The 22,097-nt window shown below is 47.1% G+C and overlaps 1 protein-coding gene across 4 annotated transcripts in view; it reads left to right on the top strand.

The window, feature by feature from the left end:
* The window catches only part of TCAF2 (TRPM8 channel associated factor 2), a 167,746-nt gene that overhangs the window by 31,844 nt on the left and 113,805 nt on the right, over positions 1 to 22,097 (top strand). The gene's annotated exons all lie outside the window — the stretch shown is intronic.

Here is a 22,097-nt window from a genome sequence, read left to right as displayed (position 1 = left end):
CTAAGAAAAGACATTATGGAACTAGAGAGCGTGCAGACAAGAGCCACCAAATGAATAAAGGGGATGGACAATCTGATTTATGAGGAGAGGCTAGCTAAATTAGATTTATTTACATTAGAAAAGAGGCGTCTAAGAGGGGATATGATAACTATATACAAATATATACGGGGACAATACAAGGAGTTTTCAAAATAACTATTCATCCCACGGGCAGTACAAAGGTCTCGGGGGCCATCCCTTAAGGTTGGAGGAAAGGAGATTTCACCAGCAACAAAGGAAAGGGTTCTTTACAGTAAGGGCAGTTAAAATGTGGAATTCATTACCCATGGAGACTGTGATGGCAGATACAATAGATTTGTTCAAAAAAAGGTTGGACATCTTTTTAGAAAGGAAAGGTATATAGGGATATACCAAATAAGTAAACATGGGAAGGATGTTGATCCAGGGAGTAATCTGACTGCCAATTCTTGGTGTCAAGAAGGAATGTATTTTTCCCTTTATGAGATATCATTAAAGATATGCACTAGGTTTTTTTTTTTGCCTTCCTCTGGATCAATATACTGTAAGTACGGATATAGGATAAAGTATCTGTCGTCTAAGTTTTGCATAGGTTGAACATGATGGACGTATGTCTTTTTTCAACCTCATCTACTATGTAACTATGTAACAGTGAGAATACACTTACTACACACAGCTACCGAGAGAAGAGAGAGTTTAATGTGAGCGTGGACATGCCACGGATCCCGATATACATTCAGTGTGTACACACCCACTACATATTATATACAGCTAGGAGAGAAGGGAGCTTTAATGTAAGCGTGGAGAAGCCACAGAGTCTGATATACACACAGTGAGTATACACTCACTACATATTATATACAGCTAGGAGAGAAGGGAGCGTTTAATGTAAGCGTGGAGAAGCCATAGAGTCTGATATACACACAGTGAGTATACACCCACTACATATTATATACAGCTAGGAGAGAAGGGAGCATTTAATGTAAGCGTGGAGAAGCCACAGAGTCTGATATACACACTGTGAGTATACACCCACTACATATTATATACAGCTAGGAGAGAAGGGAGCATTTAATGTAAGCGTGGAGAAGCTACAGAGTCTGATATAGACACTGTGAGTATACACCCACTACATATTATATACAGCTAAGAGAGAAGGGAGCGTTTAATGTAAGCGTGGAGAAGCTACAGAGTCTGATATAGACACTGTGAGTATACACCCACTACATATTATATACAGCTAGGAGAGAAGGGAGCGTTTAATGTAAGCGTGGAGAAGCTACAGCGTCTGATATACACACAGTGAGTAAACACCCACTACATATTATATACAGCTAGGAGAGAAGGGAGCATTTAATGTAAGCGTGGAGAAGCCACAGAGTCTGATATACACACTGTGAGTATACACCCACTACATATTATATACAGCTAGGAGAGAAGGGAGCGTTTAATGTAAGCGTGGAGAAGCCACAGAGTCTGATATACACACTGTGAGTATACACCCACTACATATTATATACAGCTAGGAGAGAAGGGAGCATTTAATGTAAGCGTGGAGAAGCTACAGAGTCTGATATAGACACTGTGAGTATACACCCACTACATATTATATACAGCTAGGAGAGAAGGGAGCGTTTAATGTAAGCGTGGAGAAGCTACAGCGTCTGATATACACACAGTGAGTAAACACCCACTACATATTATATACAGCTAGGAGAGAAGGGAGCGTTTAATGTAAGCGTGGAGAAGCCACAGAGTCTGATATACACACAGTGAGTATACACCCACTACATATTATATACAGCTAGGAGAGAAGGGAGCATTTAATGTAAGCGTGGAGAAGCCACAGAGTCTGATATAGACACTGGGGCCTTTTCAGTAAACGTCGATAAGTGACTTAGACAGTTTTGAGCACTTTTCTAGCGAGCTTGCATGTGTAGCTATTCAGAAAGCTTCGATAACATGGCAAACTCGCTAGAAAACAGCTTCTTCCCGATCGGTACTGCACCGACACACTTTATTCGAGCAAATACCCAGTATGTACCTGGCAGATACCTGGAATGCGCCGCTCCTCACCTCTGACAAGCCCCGTTGCGTTTGCCTTCCCAGCCTGGGTTCATGCCTGGCTGACGGGCGGCTGATCTGTTAAATGATAATGATTAGGATTTAATAGGCTGCAATGCTTCGCGTGTCTACCAGATGGCATAAATTCATGAATTGTAATGCAGTATATATATATATACTGTGCAGTATTGCAGCCAGCGGGAATAAAATGCTTCAATCCCTGCCTGGAAAATAACGCAATGCACTCGGGCAGAAAACAGTCACAAACCTCAATACACCCGGGTATACCCGAATTCGTGGGACTAGCCGAGCTCGAATAAAGTGTGTCGCCAGTGTAGCACTCTCACCATCCCAAACCGAGCAGTAGCTCCAAAAATGCTCAAACTAGCAGTTTTTTAAATATCGAGCTATTCAGGTAGCTCCGATATGCACATTGCGTCTGTAACTCGCAGGTTCTGATCTCGCCACCTGAAGTGCGGCGAGACGGGATCCGCGATGTGACTCTGAAGAAAAAAATTATTTCAACTACATGGGATTAAAGCCGGGAGTCTCCGGAGACCCCCGCATTAATATCAGCTCCGGAGACCCCCGCATTAATATCAGCTCCGGAGACCCCCGCAGTAATACCAGCTCCGGAGACCCCCGCATTAATATCAGCTCCGGAGACCCTCGCATTAATATCAGCTCCGGAGACCCCCGCATTAATATCAGCTCCGGAGACCCCCGCATTAATATCAGCTCCGGATACCCCTGTATTCATATCAGCTCCGGAGACCCCCGCATTAATATCAGCTCCGGAGACCCCCGCATTAATATCAGCTCCGGAGACCCCCGCATTAATATCAGCTCCGGAGACCCCCGCATTAATATCAGCTCCGGAGACCCCCGCATTAATATCAGCTCCGGAGACCCCCGCATTAATATCAGCTCCGGAGACCCCCGCATTAATATCAGCTCCGGAGACCCCCGCATTAATATTAGCTCAGGAGACCCCCGCATTAATATCAGCTCCGGAGACCCCCGCATTAATATCAGCTCCGGAGACCCCCGCATTAATATCAGCTCCGGAGACCCCCGCATTAATATCAGCTCCGGAGACCCCCGCATTAATATCAGCTCCGGAGACCCCCGCATTAATATCAGCTCAGGAGACCCCCGCATTAATATCAGCTCCGGAGACCCCCGCATTATGATCAGCTCTGGAGACCCCCGCATTAATATCAACTCAGGAGACCCCTGCATTAATATCAGCTCCGGAGACCCCCACATTAATATCAGCTCCGGAGACCCCCTGCTCCATCCTATGTAATTAAAATACATTTACAGGCAGCGGCTAACCGCTAAGGTAATGAAGGGCTTAAATACCAGTGCCTGCCTTGTTCCTCCCTGTTGCCGATTCCAGCCTGCGACCACCCGGTTTGTTGGGGGTAGAGGGGGTGGGTGGAGGTTAGAGTTGCCAAGGGAAGGTTGCGGGAGGAGTTGACCCCTTCATTACCATAACTGTTACTGCTGTTAAGGTAATGAAAGGGTCAAGCCCTCCTGATACCCACCCGGTAGTACTAACCACCCACCAAGGGCCAAATAACACCTTCACCCAACCCCTCTACCTCCAATACAGATTAAAATACAATACAACAATCAATACTATCCAATACATCCATTGATTGCCAGTTTAGTTACCTACAGTATGCTCTCAATGTGACCAAAGATAAACACAATGGCAATGAATGGGCATCCTACTACCCACCCCTCTATGCCCAACACATACCATACATTAATGGGCAAAATCCCTATTATCCAGATCTGGATAATAGCGCATTTGCTCATTAAAAATAAAACATTACCCAGCCAATATATGATAAATTAAAGTTGTACTTAACCCTGTCAGGAAGAAGGCCATCCTCATCTTCGGCCTCCTCGTCCTCCGTGGGCAGCAATATTAAAATAAATAAAATAACTACTGGCCACTAACCCCTTAATCACTTTAGCGGTTAGTAAACACTATGGTAATTAAGGGCTTAACCCCTGCTACCCACCCGGGAGGCCTAACCACCCTCCCCAGGGCAGCTACCCCCACCCCCCATCACCACACATACAAATGGGCAAAAGCTGTAGTAGCCAAATATGGCTAATTGCACTTTTGCCCATTTGTTTTCAAAATAAAATAAAAACACAATACAATCACCTTAATATTAAAGATAATAATCAGAGCCTACCTACATATCAGTCGGTGAACTGCCTCTGAGTAGCCTAAACCTCCATCCCATCCTGTTGGAAGAGTGTTGCAAGATATCTGCTTTAGACCATCATGGAAATCTCTTCAACCAACAAGCAGGGTTAACAGAGATTCCACCAGGGGGAGTGAAGCGCATGGTGCTGCTACCCTAACCGAGACGAGAACGATCACCTCTTCTCCCTGGAAAGCACCCCGGAGGAAGATGCCCAGCGAGGCTATAAGGTAATACCAGAAGTATGAGAATAGACTTCCGAGATCCCTCACCAAATTGACGTATTTGTCCAAAATATCTCTCCGTACCCCATGGCTTTTGATCAAGGATGAAAATTGGGCCGTATATACCCCGTCATCCCAGTGGAGACAATGCCTCAGGTGAATGATGCCGCGATGTCCGAGCCACCAGCCAAGCTGACCTTCAACTTCGGAGACTCGACCCTACCGGCCGAGTGGAGAGACCGGTTAACGGTCAAATTAGAAGAACGCCTTGCTGTTTTCTCTACGAGCAAGATGGATGTGAGTTGCAGTCACAGCACCCAGCACACCATCAGGCTGAGTGACACTACACCTTTCCGAGAACGTTCTCGTTGCATCGCCCCTTGGGATGTGGACGATGTTAGAGACGTCTTGCATGAGATGGAGACAGCAGGGATTGTGACCGAATCTTGGAGTCCCTACGCCTCGCCCATCGTGGTGGTGAGAAAGAAGAATGCATCGGTAAGATTGTGTGTCGACTACCGGACACTGAACAACTGTACCGTACCCAATCAATACACTCTTCCTCACATGGAAAAGATTTTCAACGCTCTAACTGGGAGCCAGTGGTTCAGTGTTCTGGACTTGCGATCTGGGTACTACCAGGTACCGATGAGTAAAGAAGACCAGGAGAAGACTGCCTTTGTCTGCCCTGTGGGCTTCTACCAGTTCACGCGCATGCCCCAAGGCATCTGCGGGGCTCCAGCAAAATTCCAACGCCTAATTGACAAAACCATTGGAGACATAAATCCTTTGGAATGCTTGGTTTACCTGGACGATATTATTGTCTTCGGTAAGACCCTGGAAGAACATGAAGAATGGCTGCTTAAGGTGCTGGACCGTCTGGGGCGAGAGGGCCTGAAACTGTCACTCGACAAATGCCGGCTCTGTCGCACCTCGGTGAACTACGTGGGACACATTGTGTCTGCCGATGAAATCGCTACTGATCCGGCCAAAGTCGAGGCTGTGGTGAATTTTCCGCGACCTGAGAATGTCATGGAATTACGCTCTTTCCTCGGCTTCTGTGGCTACTATCGTCGCTTTGTGGAAGGGTATTCTAGTAAGGCCAAGCCTCTAAATAACCTCCTCAAGATATACCCCGATGATACCGGGCGAAAGGTCACCTCTGCTAGACAGCCGTTTGGTGACAAATGGACGACTGAATGCGAACGGGCCTTCTTGGGCCTGAAGTGGAGTTTAACCAAGGCACCTGTTCTCGCTTATGCCGATCCGGAACAGCCCTATTTACTCCATGTATACGCGAGTCTTAACGGTTTAGGTGCCATCTTGCACCAGAAGGAGGGTCTCCGATCAGTTGCCTTCTTCAGCTACAGTTTGACTGCTAGCGAGCAAAATTACCCGGTTCACAAGTTGGAGTTCCTTGCCATCAAGTGGGCCATCGTGGACAAACTTCATGATTATTTGTATGGCGTATCTTTCGAAGTGAGGACGGATAACAATCCCCTCACCTACATACTAACATACACCAAATTAGACCGATGGCTGGCAGTGTTATCAGCAAGTAGGATCCAGACAGGAGCCGGAGCACAGCCTCACCAATGTAACGTGGGCCACGAAAAGTTCATTCAAAGATTTATTGGATTAAAAGAACATAAGAACAAAATCCTGACAGACACTCTGACATGTTTCATGCACAGGGCGCTTTATCAAAGAGTGACCTGTCAGGAAACACAATACCCAGTTATAGAGCAACTCCCCTGCTGCCTCAGCTGTAGAATACAATAAATCAACTTCTCAGCGACTCCCACAAGTGGTGCACTAGGTTTAGAGTGTGATCTTAATTAACAGGGTAGAGTGTTAATCAAGGACATTCAGACAAAAAATAAATATTTAAAAAAAATGTTAAACTAATCTAATAGTGAACATTTAATTAAAACCATCTAATTTAATATAAATCTGAAGATATGAAAAACATATACATGACTAAACAAAGTTACTTCAAAGCCTTATTTTAAATAAACCAATTAAAATCATACTCATATAATAATCGAATACCAAGATAAGATGGCATATGGCTGTATCTATACTATATTTCTAAGTTTGTTATTCCGTTTGTTTGTATGTCCGAAGCATCAAATCTCACAAACGACACGACGTAGCACAACAAAACTTTTACTGGACATTGTGCTGCGGATTTGTAGGTTAACGCAACTATTTGAGCTTCCAATATGACTCACATCCCAAATTTTGGACATTCTAAGTTTACATCGTGTGTCCTGCAAAAATGTTAGAGCAGGAGTGGGTGGGGGGGGGGCGTGGCTAATAAGGGAGGAGGTGTGTCCTTGGCTGGATCGGGGCTGTGTGTGTCTCTGTGTGTATGTGTGATGTGAGATGTGCGGGGGAGATGTGCCAGTGGGGGGAGCGGGAAATGTGCCAGCTAGCGGGGGAGATGTGCCAGTTAACGGGGGAAATGTGCCAGCGGGGGAGATGTGCCAGTTAGCGGGGGAGATGTGCCAGTTAGCGGGGGAGATGTGCCAGTCAGCGGTGGAAATGTGCCAGCAGTGAGGGAAGATGTGCCAGTTAGCGGGAGGAGATGTGCCAGTTAGCGGGAGGAGATGTGCCAGTTAGCGGGGGAGATGTGCCAGTTAGCGGGGGAGATGTGCCAGTTAGCGGGGGAGATGTGCCAGTTAGCGGGGGAGATGTGCCAGTTAGCGGGTGGAGATGTGCCAGTTAGCGGGGGAGATGTGCCAGTTAGCGGGGGAGATGTGCCAGTTAGCGGGTGGAGATGTGCCAGTTAGCGGGGGAGATGTGCCAGTTAGCGGGGGAGATGTGCCAGTTAGCGGGGGAGATGTGCCAGTTAGCGGGGGAGATGTGCCAGTTAGCGGGTGGAGATGTGCCAGTTAGCGGGGGAGATGTGCCAGTTAGCGGGGGAGATGTGCCAGCTAGCGGGGGAGATGTGCCAGTTAGCGGGGGAGATGTACCAGCGGGAGGAGATGTGCCGGCAGTGAGGGAAGATGTGCCGACAGCGGGGGGAGATGTACCAGCGGGGGTGAGGTGGGTGGGGAGATGTGCCGGCAGCGAGGGAAGATGCGGCAGCAGCGCGGGGAGATGTGCCAACAGCGGGGGGAGATGGGTGGGGAGATGTGCCAGTTAGCGGGTGGAGATGTGCCAGCTAGCGGGGGAGATGTACCAGTTAGCGGGTGGAGATGTGCCAGTTAGCGGGGGAGATGTGCCAGTTAGCGGGGGAGATGTGCCAGTTAACGGGGGAAATGTGCCAGCGGGGGAGATGTGCCAGTTAGCGGGGGAGATGTGCCAGTTAGCGGGGGAGATGTGCCAGTCAGCGGTGGAAATGTGCCAGCAGTGAGGGAAGATGTGCCAGTTAGCGGGAGGAGATGTGCCAGTTAGCGGGAGGAGATGTGCCAGTTAGCGGGGGAGATGTGCCAGTTAGCGGGGGAGATGTGCCAGTTAGCGGGGGAGATGTGCCAGTTAGCAGGGGAGATGTGCCAGTTAGCGGGTGGAGATGTGCCAGTTAGCGGGGGAGATGTGCCAGTTAGCGGGGGAGATGTGCCAGTTAGCGGGTGGAGATGTGCCAGTTAGCGGGGGAGATGTGCCAGTTAGCGGGGGAGATGTGCCAGTTAGCGGGGGAGATGTGCCAGTTAGCGGGGGAGATGTGCCAGTTAGCGGGTGGAGATGTGCCAGTTAGCGGGGGAGATGTGCCAGTTAGCGGGGGAGATGTGCCAGCTAGCGGGGGAGATGTGCCAGTTAGCGGGGGAGATGTACCAGCGGGAGGAGATGTGCCGGCAGTGAGGGAAGATGTGCCGACAGCGGGGGGAGATGTACCAGCGGGGGTGAGGTGGGTGGGGAGATGTGCCGGCAGCGAGGGAAGATGCGGCAGCAGCGCGGGGAGATGTGCCAACAGCGGGGGGAGATGGGTGGGGGATGTGCCAGTTAGCGGGTGGAGATGTGCCAGCTAGCGGGGGAGATGTACCAGTTAGCGGGTGGAGATGTACCAGCGGGAGGAGATGTGCCAGTAGCGAGGGGAGATGTACCAGCGGGGGTGAGGTGGGTGGGGAGATGTGCCGGTAGCGAGGGGAGATGCGGCAGCAGCGCGGGGAGATGTGCCGACAGCGCGGGGAGATGTGCCAGCAGCAGGGGGAGGGGTGTGTGTGGGGAGATGTGCCAGCAGCGGGGGGAGGGAGGGGCGGGTAGATGTGCCGACAGCGGGGGGAGATGTACCAGCGGGGGTGAGGTGGGTGGGGAGATGTGCCGGCAGCGAGGGAAGATGCGGCAGCAGCGCGGGGAGATGTGCCGACAGCGGGGGAGATGTACCAGCGGGGGTGAGGTGGGTGGGGAGATGTGCCGGTAGCGAGGGGAGATGCGGCAGCAGCGCGGGGAGATGTTCCAGCAGCGCGGGGAGATGTGCCAGCAGCGCGGGGAGATGTGCCGACAGCGGGGGAGATGTACCAGCGGGGGTGAGGTGGGTGGGGAGATGTGCCGGTAGCGAGGGGAGATGCGGCAGCAGCGCGGGGAGATGTTCCAGCAGCGCGGGGAGATGTGCCAGCAGCGCGGGGAGATGTGCCGACAGCGGGGGAGATGTACCAGCGGGGGTGAGGTGGGTGGGGAGATGTGCCGGTAGCGAGGGGAGATGCGGCAGCAGCGCGGGGAGATGTTCCAGCAGCGCGGGGAGATGTGTCAGCAGCGCGCGGAGATGTGCCAGCAGCGCGGGGAGATGTGCCAGCAGCGCGGGGAGATGTGCCAGCACCGCGGGGAGATGTGCCAGCAGCGCGGGGAGATGTGTCAGCAGCGCGGGGAGATGTGCCAGCAGCAGGGGGGAGATGCGGCAGCAGCGAGGGGAGGGGTGTGTGTGGGGAGATGTGCCAGCAGCGGGGGGAGGGAGGGGCGGGTAGATGTGCCGGCAGCGGAGGGAGATGTACCAGCGGGGGTGAGGTGGGTGGGGAGATGTGCCGGTAGCGAGGGGAGATGTGCGCCAAAACGGCTTATCCAACGCTCTTACGACGCTTTGCAAAGTTGTTTAGGTGTATATAATATATATATATTATACTATATTATACTATATAATATATTATATTTTGATATTATATTATATATTATGTTATATTATATATATAATACAGTATATACACTATATAATTTATGTGTGTGCTGCATATCTTATTGTCTGCGTAAAATATTTTGTGTATTTTAGCATTAAAAACGCCTTCAGGAACGGAACCTTTCATTTAATCAGTGTTCCCATCGGAAAACGTGTTTCGCTTTACAACGTTTCGCTTTCCAACGCCATTTTGAGTAACGCATTGTGTCGGATAACCGAGGACTGCCTGTAACGCATTGTGTCGGATAACCGAGGACTACCTGTATATGCTAATGTGAGGGGACTACAGAGTGTTTCTCAAAATGGAAAACTACACGTTAGTTTAATCATGTAAAAAATGTTTGAGTTCCCATTCAGCATTTAACTCCTTAGGGCTACGGGTGTCTTCAGTGAATACCCAAAACATTTATCTCTTGTAAAGGACATTTAATCTATCGCCCCCTCTGATGGCCAATGCCACAGAACTGGAAGTTGTTAATGCCCCCTCTGATAGCCGATGCCACAGAACTGGAAGTTGTTAATGCCCCCTCTGATGGCCGATGCCACAGAACTGGAAGTTGTTAATGCCCCCTCTGATGGCCGATGCCACAGAACTGTAAGTTGTTAATGCCCCCTCTGATGGCCGATGCCACAGAACTGGAAGTTGTTAATGCCCCCTCTGATGGCCGATGCCACAGAACTGGAAGTTGTTAATGCCCCCTTGATGGCCGATGCCACAGAACTGGAAGTTGTTAATGCCCCCTCTGATGGCCGATGCCACAGAACTGGAAGTTGTTAATGCCCCCTCTGATGGCCGATGCCACAGAACTGGAAGTTGTTAATGCCCCCTCTGATGGCCGATGCCACAGAACTGGAAGTTGTTAATGCCCCCCTCATGGCCGATGCCACAGAACTGGAAGTTGTTAATGCCCCCTCTGATGGCCGATGCCACAGAACTGGAAGTTGTTAATGCCCCCTCTGATGGCCGATGCCACAGAACTGGAAGTTGTTAATGCCCCCTCTGATGGCCGATGCCACAGAACTGGAAGTTGTTAATGCCCCCTCTGATGGCCGATGCCACAGAACTGGAAGTTGTTAATGCCCCCTTGATGGCCGATGCCACAGAACTGGAAGTTGTTAATGCCCCCTCTGATGGCCGATGCCACAGAACTGGAAGTTGTTAATGCCCCCTTCATGGCCGATGCCACAGAACTGGAAGTTGTTAATGCCCCCTTGATGGCCGATGCCACAGAACTGGAAGTTGTTAATGCCCCCTTGATGGCCGATGCCACAGAACTGGAAGTTGTTAATGCCCCCTTGATGGCCGATGCCACAGAACTGGAAGTTGGTAATGCCCCCTCTGATGGCCGATGCCACAGAACTGTAAGTTGTTAATGCCCCCCTCATGGCCGATGCCACAGAACTGGAAGTTGTTAATGCCCCCTCTGATGGCCGATGCCACAGAACTGGAAGTTGTTAATGCCCCCTCTGATGGCCGATGCCACAGAACTGGAAGTTGTTAATGCCCCCTCTGATGGCCGATGCCACAGAACTGGAAGTTGTTAATGCCCCCTTGATGGCCGATGCCACAGAACTGGAAGTTGTTAATGCCCCCTCTGATGGCCGATGCCACAGAACTGGAAGTTGGTAATGCCCCCTCTGATGGCCGATGCCACAGAACTGTAAGTTGTTAATGCCCCCCTCATGGCCGATGCCACAGAACTGGAAGTTGTTAATGCCCCCTCTGATGGCCGATGCCACAGAACTGGAAGTTGTTAATGCCCCCTCTGATGGCCGATGCCACAGAACTGGAAGTTGTTAATGCCCCCTCTGATGGCCGATGCCACAGAACTGGAAGTTGTTAATGCCCCCTCTGATGGCCGATGCCACAGAACTGGAAGTTGTTAATGCCCCCTTGATGGCCGATGCCACAGAACTGGAAGTTGTTAATGCCCCCTGTGATGGCCGATGCCACAGAACTGGAAGTTGTTAATGCCCCCTTCATGGCCGATGCCACAGAACTGGAAGTTGTTAATGCCCCCTTGATGGCCGATGCCACAGAACTGGAAGTTGTTAATGCCCCCTTCATGGCCGATGCCACAGAACTGGAAGTTGTTAATGCCCCCTTGATGGCCGATGCCACAGAACTGGAAGTTGTTAATGCCCCCTTGATGGACGATGCCACAGAACTGTAAGTTGTTAATGCCCCCTCTGATGGCCGATGCCACAGAACTGTAAGTTGTTAATGCCCCCTTCATGGCCGATGCCACAGAACTGGAAGTTGGTAATGCCCCCTTCATGGCCGATGCCACAGAACTGGAAGTTGGTAATGCCCCCTTGATGGCCGATGCCACAGAACTGGAAGTTGTTAATGCCCCCTCTGATGGCCGATGCCACAGAACTGGAAGTTGTTAATGCCCCCTCTATGGCCTATGCCACAGAACTGGAAGTTGTTAATGCCCCCTCTGATGGCCGATGCCACAGAACTGGAAGTTGTTAATGCCCCCTTCATGGCCGATGCCACAGAACTGGAAGTTGGTAATGCCCCCTTCATGGCCGATGCCACAGAACTGGAAGTTGGTAATGCCCCTCTGATGGCCGATGCCACAGAACTGGAAGTTGGTAATGCCCCCTTGATGGCCGATGCCACAGAACTGGAAGTTGTTAATGCCCCCTTGATGGCCGATGCCACAGAACTGTAAGTTGTTAATGCCCCCTTGATGGCCAATGCCACAGAACTGGAAGTTGTTAATGCCCCCTCTGATGGCCGATGCCACAGAACTGGAAGTTGTTAATGCCCCCTTCATGGCCGATGCCACAGAACTGGAAGTTGGTAATGCCCCCTTGATGGCCGATGCCACAGAACTGGAAGTTATTAATGCCCCCTTCATGGCCGATGCCACAGAACTGGAAGTTGGTAATGCCCCTTCATGGCCGATGCCACAGAACTGGAAGTTGTTAATGCCCCCTCTGATGGCCGATGCCACAGAACTGTAAGTTGTTAATGCCCCCTCTGATGGCCGATGCCACAGAACTGTAAGTTGTTAATGCCCCCTTCATGGCCGATGCCACAGAACTGGAAGTTGGTAATGCCCCCTTCATGGCCGATGCCACAGAACTGGAAGTTGTTAATGCCCCCTCTGATGGCCGATGCCACAGAACTGGAAGTTGTTAATGCCCCCTCTATGGCCTATGCCACAGAACTGGAAGTTGTTAATGCCCCCTCTGATGGCCGATGCCACAGAACTGGAAGTTGTTAATGCCCCCTTCATGGCCGATGCCACAGAACTGGAAGTTGTTAATGCCCCCTCTGATGGCCGATGCCACAGAACTGGAAGTTGTTAATGCCCCCTCTGATGGCCGATGCCACAGAACTGGAAGTTGTTAATGCCCCCTCTGATGGCCGATGCCACAGAACTGGAAGTTGTTAATGCCCCCTTCATGGCCGATGCCACAGAACTGGAAGTTGGTAATGCCCCCTTCATGGCCGATGCCACAGAACTGGAAGTTGGTAATGCCCCTCTGATGGCCGATGCCACAGAACTGGAAGTTGTTAATGCCCCCTCTGATGGCCGATGCCACAGAACTGGAAGTTGGTAATGCCCCTCTGATGGCCGATGCCACAGAACTGGAAGTTGTTAATGCCCCCTCTCATGGCATTCTGTGAAATGCCTTGATACAGGATGTTCCAGATCTAGCTTTTTTGTTAAGCTTACATGTTCGGCAATTCTAGATTTGAGGGGCCTAATGGTCTGGGACGGGGGGGTTGCTAGCCCGGTAATAAAGGGGTTACTCCCCAGCTGAGAAACCCCTACAACCGTCCAGGAGGCGAGGGGTTAATGTAATTATGTATAATAATTTGTATGCATCCCCCTACTTCAGCACAAAATGTATTCCCCTTTGTTTTTAATGTAGGTCCCGGGTTAAATGTGGCCCTGCTCATACAGTGTTTACACCAAGCACATACACTGGGATCAGGTCGGGAGGAAAAGGGTTAACTGTGTAAAGTGTGGTTGCCGCCATTGACTCCAATGGCGGAGAAATGGGGTTTGTGTAACATGAGGTTCTAAAACCCAATATTCCTATCTCCGGTTCGGTGATAGCTGAAAGGCTGAAATTTGGCCACCAGGTAGTCATGCCTCCGGCATTAGGGTATGGCAATTTTCAGCCCTCTCGGATTAACCGAGCGGGGTATTGTCATATGCATAAAATATGGTGTGATTTCTGTATTTCCCTGCTTACTGTAAATCCCGCGAAAGTTACTGGCCCGGGAGGTATGTTAATGGCCAGAGGACGACAGTGTGTCTACAGGGAAACTACTGATCAAAGGCTCCCTCCCCCAGATTGAGTATACAAGGGGAGGAAGAGCAGGACATGACTGTTTACATTAAGTGTCATAATTCACACTGCTAGTCAGAGTTCCCAAGTCCAGATCCCCAGATGGCAGACTTGGAGATGCCGACTTTTTAGAGTGGGGCTAAGGAAATGGACCTCTGACTAGAAGCATTCCAACCCCCTGTGGGCAGGTACTACCTTGCTTCCCACGTTAGCTGGCAAAAGGTAATTGGGTCCAGGTAATTGTTATCCAATACCTGAGTCCCAATGTTAGGGATAGAGCCCAAATCACATATAAGTGATTGTAAGCTCTATGCCCAGTGTCTTCGTTTTGTATCCTGATGCCTGATAAACTGCTAGCCTGAGTCCTGGGCTATTTCATCTGTCCCCTTGCCACGTAAGTGTATATATTCTGTTTGTTATTTGCTTAATACTGTGTGTCCACCTATCTTCTAAGGAATACAATCTCTTTATTATATCACAGTCTCATTCAATTATTTGGTGTATATTAAAACCCTGAAGCTACCGTGACATGGTCCTCCCTATATATTTCTTGTTGCAACCACACAAGATCATATAAATTACGAAACTTGTGTGGCAATTGATAAAAGTAGAGATTTTTTAGCTAGATTTTGGTTCTACCGTCAAGAACTTTTTTTTAGGTTTGGCATCGACTACATCGGCCACATTTGTGGAACCCCAAGGGTATACAGTACCACACCCATGTGATCAGAGGAGGTGGAACTAAAAAGCCTCGGGGATATAGAGGGGATATAGAGGAGGCCAAAGTTCTGGCCTTTTTGAAAAACGAACTTGGGGCCTTCTTTGGTGAGTGCAAGATCTGTATCAAATTTCAATGTATTCCAATGTTTGTGGACAATTTTTTGGATTGGATTGGCTTGTCCATTAAATTGGGTTATAAATAAAGGATTAGAGAATTCATGTTTTTTCTCTTTTTTGCGACGAACCAATGTACCCCCTGTCTTGGATACTTGCCTGCTGAAAGGCCAAATCAATATCACTTTTGTCATATCCCCTGGCTTCAAACCTTGCACTGAGATCTTTTGATTTAATAATAAATGATGTCTCATCAGAGCAAAGTCATTTCTACCTAAGGAATTGTCCCTTGGGGATCCCACATATAAGGGATCTAGGATGACTACTCCTGTCATTGAGGAAGGAATTCCTGGAATGAGCTTTTTTGTAAATATTTGTTTGTATAGTGTTGTTGAGGTCTACATAGAGCGTCACGTCTAAGAAATTAATATGGTGGACATGTGTCTCCATAGTGATTTTAAACTTAATTTCATTTGTATTAAGTATATTAAAGAATGTATTAAGTGCGTCAATCTCACCATCCCAAATAAAAATAATGTCATCTATATAACGCTTGTAAAAAACAATATGGTGACGGTGAATGTTACTACTACTATAAATGTGATTAAGTTCCCATAAGCCCATAAACAAATTAGCGTAAGAGGGGGTAAAAGAAGTCCCCATAGCCGTGCCCTTCTTTTGAAGAAAAAACTGTGAATCAAACAAGAAATATTTCTGAATGAGTAAAAAAGAATGCAGTCTTGAATGAATGTGCACTGTGCTATGGAAAGTGAAGAAGATTGCAGAAAGTGTTGAATGGCCACCAGGCCGTGATCATATGCAATAATAGTATAAAGTGACGTGACGTCCATGGTAACCCAGCGATAATTGCCATTCCAGATAACCCACTCCATAGCCAGGAGAAGATCCATTGTATCACGGGTGTAAGAAGGTAGAGCCTGTACCAATGGTTGTAAAAACCTAACGACGTACCGGGAAACACGATCTCCCAAAGATCCAATGCTCGACACAATTGGCCTGCCTGGTGGATTGCTGAGGCCCTTGTGGATCTTTGGGAGATGGTGGAACACTGGCACGACGGGGTGTACACTGGCGACACACTTTATTCGAGCTCGGCTAGTCCCACGAATTCGGGTATACCCGGGTGTATTGAGGTTTTTGACTGTTTTCTGCCCGAGTGCATTGAGGTATTTTCCAGGCAGGGATTGAAGCATTTTATTCCCGCTGGCTGCAATACTGCACAGTATATATATATATACTGCATTACAATTCATGAATTTATGCCATCTGGTAGACACGCGAAGCATTGCAGCCTATTAAATCCTAATCATTATCATTTAACAGATCAGCCTCCCGTCAGCCAGGCATGAACCCAGGCTGGGAAGGCAAACGCAACGGGGCTTGTCAGAGGTGAGGAGCGGCGCATTCCAGGTATCTGCCAGGTACATACTGGGTATTTGCTCGAATAAAGTGTGTCGGTGCAGTAAACAGTTTAAGTATTGAAATTCCTTGGGAGTAAGTACATACAGGGTATTCCCAAGTTACAGTAAATTTTGTAAATCCTTCTGAAAAGCACCTGTGGAATCTCTCCTAAGCTTGGTATAGAAAGTGTGATCATGTAACTGCTTCAAGACTTCTGCTCTGTATTTAGATGCTGATTGAATTACAATGGCACCCTCCTTGTCCGCATTCGTTATCACTATAGAATGATCGTCTTTGAGAGCTTTCAAAATAAGACGTTCATCACGGGTCAAATTATCAAAAGTAGGAGTAGAAAAAGAAAAACCACCTGCTAAAATCCTGAGGTCCCTTTCCACCAATGACTCGAAGGCAGAAATAAAGGGACCACTGGAGTAACCAGGTACAACAAGAGATTTTCTTTTTAGACCCGAGTCCATGTGACCAAAGAATGGGGGGGGGGTGTCTGTACTAAGATTCTCTGTACGATTTTGTTCATATAGAGTCTCCATATCCAAGAGGAATGTGGAGTCTCTAAAGGTATTGTAACAAGAACCGATTTAAGCAGTATCTGAATCTATTTCTACCTGAACCCTAGAGTCAGTAGTTTTATTAGAATACAGCTTTTTTTAAAGCCAGTTTACGAGTACATTTCTGTAGGTCAATGACCATATCGAAAAGATCAAACTTTCTATAGGGAGCAAAATTGAGACCTTTGTTCAGCAGCAAGATCTGCTCAGCTGTTAGAACAGTATATGACATGTTAATGACATTATTATTTAGGAGTATTTCTTCCTCTTGCCGGATCTGTTGAGCCATCCTGTTTTTCTTTCCGCGTCTTGGCCTCTTCCATTTTTTGATTGTGACTCAGAGGGTGCCATGAACGCGGATCTGGCCTGTTTCTCACGTGATGCATTGGGACGTTTCTTCTCTTTGGATCCTTTGGCAGGAGCAACCCTTGTATAATGATCAGTCCTGGAAAAGGAACCAGATGGCCTATCGGTCATGTCGGAGGAATCCGTGTCCACACTGGAGGTATCTGTATGCCGGGTTTTTAGAATCGACTTCTTGGGTTGTTGGTCAGCCCCTTTACTCCATTTCCGTGAGGTTGAATGAAAAGGTATCCGCTGTTGTTTTATATCTCTGGCTGCTGACCTCTGCCAGAAATAGACTTGATTCTTCTCATAAACAACGTGGTCACGCTCAAACTTATCCTTCTTTTTGAACATGACCGCCTTTTCCATCTTCTCTATATTTTTTATGAGAACTTCATCATTGTGGACAAATTGATCAATGGATTCAAATTTCATCAGTTCTGATTTTAATGATTTGATGTCTGGTTGTAAACCAGCCATTTCTGTTGATTTAGACTGGAAGATAAGTTCCATAAGTTTATAAGAACAATCGTCCAGAATCAATTTCCACTTCCTCTCAAACTCGGTATTACAAAAACCAAACAAAGGAATTTTTTTCAGCCTTAAACCTCTTGGAATACGATTAACTAATAAATAATTTTCCAAACTGCTAATATCCCACCAAATCTTAATGTCTTGAGTCAGAAGTTTTTCTAACCTGACAATGTTGTCAATCAAAGCAGATGGAGAAGCTGATCACTCTCAACTTCAACTTTAAGTGGCAGCAGAAACAAATTAAGTACCTAGTGGTTAATATCACCAAAGATTTCAAAACTCTATACCAGGCAAATTATCCAAAGCTCATGCAGACTTATCAGGGGACATCAAGCGATGGGCCACATACAGAATTTCATGGATTGGCAAGATTCATTGCATTAAAATGAACCTGCTCCCACGCCTCTTATATATCTCTTCCAACCCTCCCAGTGCCATTACGATTGAAGGATGTCCTCTCGCTCCAATCGGCGATAGATAAGTGTATCTGGGGAGGGATGAAAGCAAGAGTGGGTAAGCAGATAATGCGCCGGCAAACGGGGCGGGCGGACTAGCGGTACCTTGTTTGTTGTCCTATTATAAAGCGGCGCAATTATGTCAAGTCATTCAATGACATACTGACCCAGACTCCAGAAGATGGGTTGCACTGGAAAAAGAACTGTGCTCCCCTCTGGAGCTGAGGAATTTCATTTGGCTTCCAAAAAAGGTGCAATCAGGCGCCACCATGCCGCTATCCTCGATGACCAGCTCGCTTTCAGTGTGGGAGGCCACCAGGCTTACTGTAAATGCAAATTGACCCATAAGATCTCAGGGATGACCCCGCTTTGGGGTAACCCTATGTTTGCTCTGGGGCTGAATAAGGCCGACTTCGCTATCTGGAAACAAAAGCAGATAAATAGAGTATCTGATGTGGAGGGCAGACGAGGCATGCAATCTTTTGATCAAATTAAATCTGAAAAAAATATCCCCAATGTCGAGTTTTTAGGTACCTCCAGATCAGGGCATTTTACCAAGCGCAAAACCCCTCTAACCAATTGACCAACTTCAAAAAGCTTTGTCGCATAGGAACTAGCACAAAGGGACTCACATCGCAGATGTTCAAGAATGTGACCGGTTCTGGCATGACTGTGACACATAAATTAGGATACATAACCAGATGGGAGACCGACCTAGGAGACGAATTAGACCTGGAAGAGTGGACGAAGATTGTTTTGGCAACTTCGAAAAGCTCTATATGCACGACTTTGAGAGAGAACGCATATAAAGTAATGATGCAGAGGTACCTCACCCCTCTAAAGTTATCTACATTTCTGCCAAGTTACTCCCCATTGTGCCCGAGACAATGTGGACAGCAAGCAGACCTGTTGCACATGCTGTATTCTTGCCCCCGAGTTGCCATGGTCTGGGAGTCGATTAAAGATTGGCTAAATAGGATCCTAGACATACACCCCAGAGGTTACCAAGGTGTGAAAGCCATTTGGGTACTGGATTTAGGCTCAAGTACTCACGTCCTGGGTTGAATGGAAGTCATCGTATCACTATTTGCCCCAGACCAGACTGTGAGGAACTTAACTCAGTGGCTGGCTTCTGACTGACAAGTGACAGAGGTGCCAGGTGGGTGCATGCCCTTGTCAGAATCCGAATCCACGCTTGCCCGGCTTCGAGACTGGCAGCTCACTGGTTTTCTGGTAGGATTCTTCCCACGCTCGGATTGGCTGTAGTATTTCATGAATGAACTCTGAAATACTATAAGAAACTCTCAGCCAATTCGGACGAGAGATTCTCACAGATTCTAAGTGTGAGAACAGCAGCTGTAAATTTTAAACGACCAAAAGATGCTCCCGGAGAAATAGACGCGAGCCGGCTTCAGAAATTTCATGGCGAGAAATTTTCTAAATCCCACTTTTCGGGGCCACATTCTGAGAATAGAACGTAGTGGTCGCAGCTGGAACTACACGCCGAAAACAGTTCCAGGACGTTTGGTACTATCTCCCAGTCAAGGGATTTCGGCATCTCCGGAGGAAAGAGAGTGGTGGCGTGTAGAACTTCATCCGATTTGAGTTCCAGGACATTTCGGGCCAAGACCCAGTCAACCTAAAGACCTTTTTTTCTGTTCTATTTTACCTAGGAAAGGTTGGTTTTGTAGCCCAGATCCCCCAGTAAGTGTGTTTTCTTCTGTATTTTGTAACCCGCTGTGTGTGTACGTCTGTTTCTATGGAAAAAATGGCAATTTGTTTTACTTTCTTGTTTTGCTCAGTGAATGATCTCGGTAAAAAGGTGTAAATACCTGGTCTCCCGGGACAAACGCCTTAATTACTATAGTGGTTAATAACCGCTAAGCGTTAGTGGCCAGTAGTTACTTTTTTCATTGTAATATTGGGGCCCACGGAAGATGCAGAGAATGGAGATGAAGATGAGGGAAGACGACATACTGGCAGGGTAAGTACAACTTTCATTTACTAAATGTTGGCTGGGTACTGTTTTATTTTTAATGCGTAATTTCTTCCAACCGTACCGCCTTTAGACGCGAGTGCAGGCGAGTGCATAAAATGGCATTTCAGTGTTCTGTCTTTTAAACACCCGAAATTAACACAGTAGCACAAAAGCACGGTGCTGTACACATTACAATTCATTCATTTCGTTGCATTTAATTGCACACAATCCATGAAATTCAAACAAAGCAACCGCGATAAACACGTGTGCCTGGGGTGATTGGCCGTGTTAATGCCACGTGGAGTACAGCAGCGCACACGAAAAACGGCTCCGTGATTTGTTCGAATAACGGCCGCTGCATCTGTATCATCCAATGATATCTCATAAGGGGACATATAAATTCCTTCCTGGTGTCAAATATTGGCAATCAGATAACTCCCTGGATCAACATTCTTCCCATGTATACTTATTTGGTATATCCCTGTACACCTTTCTTTTCTAAAAAGATGCCAACTTTTTTTTTTTTAACAGATCTATTGTATCTGCCATCACAGTCTCCATAGGTAATGAATTCCACATTTTAACTGCCCTTATTATAAAGAACCCTTTCCTTTGTTGCTGGTGAAATCTCCTTTCCTCCAACCTTAAGGGATGGCCCCGAGTCCTTTGTACTGCCCATGGGATGAATAGTTATTTTGAAAACTCCTTGTATTGTCCCCGTATATATTTGTATATAGTTATCATATCCCCTCTTAGACGCCTCTTTTCTAATGTAAATAAATCTAATTTAGCTAGCCTCTCCTCATAAATCAGATTGTCCATCCCCTTTATTAATTTGGTGGCTCTTCTCTGCACTCTCTCTAGTTCCATAATGTCTTTTCTTAGGATTGGTGCCCAAAATTGTTCTCCATATTCAAGGTGTGGTCTTACTAATGCTTTGTAAAGGGGCATTATTATGTTTACTTCCCATCCATCCATATCTACATCACTACACTCAGCATCACAATAACTACATTACTGCACACAGTATCACAATACCTACATTACTAAACACAGCATCACAATAACTACGTAACTACACAGAACATCACTATATCTACATTACTACACACAGTATCACAATACCTACGTAACTACACACAGTATCACAATAACTACATCACTACACACAGCGTCACAATACCTACACCACTACACACAGCGTCACAATAATTACAGTACATCACTACACAGAACATCACAATAACTACATTACTAAACACAGCATCACAATAACTACGTAACTACACACGCATCACAATATCTACATTACTACACACAGTATCACAATACCTACATTACTAAACACAGCATCACATTAACTACATCACTACACACAGCATCACAATAACTACATCACTACACACAGCATCACAATAACTACATCACTACACACAGCATCACAATAATTACAGTACATCACTACACACAGCATCACAATAACTACAGCACTACACACAGCATCACAACAACATCACTAGTACACACCATCACAATAATTACAGTACGTCACTACACACAGCAACACAATAACAACATCACGACAGACAGCATCACAATAAATACATCACTACACACAGCATCACAATAACTACATCACTACATGCAGCATCACAAAAATTACAGTACATCACTACACCCAGCATCACAATAACTACAGCACTACACACAGCATCACAACAACTACACTAGTACACACACCATCACAATAATTACAGTACATCACTACACACAGCAACACAATAACAACATCACTACACACAGCATCACAATAACTGCATCACTACACACAGCATCACAATAACTACATCACTACACACAGCATCACAATAACTACATCACTACACACAGCATCATAATAACTACATCACTACACTCAGCATCACAATAACTACATCACTACACACAGCATCATAATAACTACATCACTACACACAGCATCATAATAACTACATTACTACAC

This window comes from Ascaphus truei, chromosome 5, assembly GCF_040206685.1.
Source record: "Ascaphus truei isolate aAscTru1 chromosome 5, aAscTru1.hap1, whole genome shotgun sequence".
NCBI lineage: Eukaryota > Metazoa > Chordata > Amphibia > Anura > Ascaphidae > Ascaphus > Ascaphus truei.
This window is presented reverse-complemented; position numbering and strand designations above follow the sequence as displayed.